The sequence below is a fragment of the Oratosquilla oratoria genome, chromosome 40 (assembly GCF_046742065.1).
Source record: "Oratosquilla oratoria isolate Oo_2021 chromosome 40, ASM4674206v1, whole genome shotgun sequence".
NCBI lineage: Eukaryota > Metazoa > Arthropoda > Malacostraca > Stomatopoda > Squillidae > Oratosquilla > Oratosquilla oratoria.
The window spans coordinates 13,282,619-13,285,247 of record NC_134816.1 but is presented as its reverse complement, the minus strand read 5'-3'; positions in this window follow the sequence as shown (position 1 = coordinate 13,285,247).

The following is a 2,629-nucleotide window of genomic DNA, read 5'->3' as shown; positions in this document are numbered from 1 at the left end:
AGGGAGGATGAAATCTGCAGCTTACTGTACATTGATGGAGGGTCGTTGAGTAGTAATAGCAACAGCTTCAGCAATCTTTGTGGAGTATAATTGTATTGTGTACTAATTTGTTAAGTGGTGGCTTCATGTCGTGGTGGTCAATAAAGAGTTGGAAGATAGAGCCTTGGTTTCGGTGGTATTAGAGACGTCTTTTTAGTGTGATGGAGGTTCTACCGATGTAGGAAAAAGAGCCGTTACAGCGGCCCTCCTGGCAAGAAAACTTATAGACTACATTGGTAGAGGCTTCCTTCGGGATTTTTGGAGTTATGTTGTTTCTCATAACTAGGGACCTAGTCAGGTTTGGCTTACAGTAAATTGTTATGTTGATTGTTGTGTCTGCGTCTGTGGGGGAAAATTCCTCATTTTATTATGCCTTTAATGGCATCACACTCTTCCTTATAATGGCTGTGAAAAGTGATTCTGATGGTAAATGGTGATTTCATTGTTGATCTGATTTGGGGTCAGGATGGTGTGATGGTATGATTCTCGTCTTGTAAGACGCAAGCCGCTCAGGCGGGAGTTCGAATCCCAGCAGATGAGTTTATTTCCAAATGTCAATTGACACAAATACTTGTCGGAAGACTAGCCTGCATAAAGGATTTGATGAAATACAGTACATACCACGTTCTACCTGGGTGCCCTCGGCGGAGCGACTGGGCCGTGAACTAAGTCGTTTCGTTTTGAAGGGTGATGGTACAATTCTCGTCTTGTAAGACGCAAGCCGCTCAGGCGGGAGTTCGAATCCCAGCAGATGAATTTATTTCCAAATGTCAATTGACACAAATATATATATATATATATATATATATATATATATATATATATATATATGCGTGTGTGTATATATACATATACATATATATATGTACATGTGTGTGTGTGTGTGTGTGTGTGTGTGTGTGTTGTGTAAATATATGTATATATAGATATACAAATATATATGTATATATATATATATATATATATATATATATATATATATATATATAAATATATATATATATATATATATATATACAACACTGAATGGGTCCCAGTGATTAGAGATACGTTTTAACAACCACAATGCACTTTAATTCTAAACTATCAACATCTCTCTTGATAGCGTAGTTGGTATGTCACTGCGTTACTTGTCATGTGACAGCTGAGTTCGAATCCTCGGCAGTACCACATTTCAGTGGCCTCCATTGGGTCTCCCGATGTTGATGGTTGAGAATTAAACTGCATTGTGGTTATTAAAATTTATACACACACACACACACACACACATATATATATATATATATACATATATATATATATATATATGTATATATATATATGTATATGTATATGTATATATATATATATATATATATATATATATATATATATATGGAGTGATTGTGCCAACAGCACATTACGGGGCAGAAACATGGATCTTAAGACAGAAAGAGAGAAGGAATTTAAATGTGTTTGAGATGAAATGTCTGAGAAGTATGATAGGGGTTACTAGGCTAGATAGAGTGAAAAATGAGGAGGTGAGGAGGAGAACAGGGGTGGAATGTAGATTGAGAAAAGCGAGTAAATGCTCTGGGTGATTAAAAAGTGTAATGAGAAATAGACATCTGGGAATGGATGCTAAGAGGAGGTTTTATGAAGGAGTGATTGTGCCAACAGCAATGTACGGGCAGAAACATAGAACATGAGAGACGAAGATAGAAGGAGTTTGAATGTGTTTGAGATGAAATGTCTGAGAAGTATGATTGGGGTTACTAGGCTAGATAGGGTGAGAAATGAGGAGGTGAGGAGGAGAACAGGGGTGGAAAGGGAACTGGGAGTTAGGGTTGATGAAAGAATATTGGGATGGTTTGGACACATGGAAAGAATGAGTGAAGAAAGATTAGTAAAAGAGGTGTGGAAGGCAGAGGTGGAAGGAGTGAATATGAGGGGGCGTTCTAGGATGAGATGGATGGATGGGGTGAAAGAGGCATTACAAAAGAGAGGAATGTCTGTTGGGGAAGGACGGGAGAAGACAGTAGATAGGGGTGAATGGAGAAGGGTTGTATATGGATGATGCTGTGATGCATGAGGGGGAGTGGGTGGGGGATGGGTGGTGAGGAAGTATGTATGGAAAAAAGAATTGACGCAGCCCGAAGGGATTTCCCCCTATCTTCTCATTTTCTGCATGAGGGGACGGAGAGGTGAGATTGCCGAATTTATGAAGCGGCATTGCTGTGAATATGCTGTGTCTTGCGACACTACTTCTGAGCCGGGGCAGTGGAGAAGATGCAGGGATGACCCGTCATCCAGGAGGTGCTAAGATGAGAGGGAGGGAGGAGGGTGGAGGGAGTGGAATTTGTAGGGAATGGAATGGGTGGGAGTGGTTTCTATGCCCTTTTCTTTTTGGCTACCCCCCGTGTAAGGGGGAAAAAGCCTTTGGTATATGTATGTATATATATATATATATATATATATATATATAATATATACACATATATATATATATATATATATACATATATGTATACATATATATATATATATATATATATATATATATATATATATATATATAAAACAACGCCCTGCTATTGGCAGAAAGAATGAA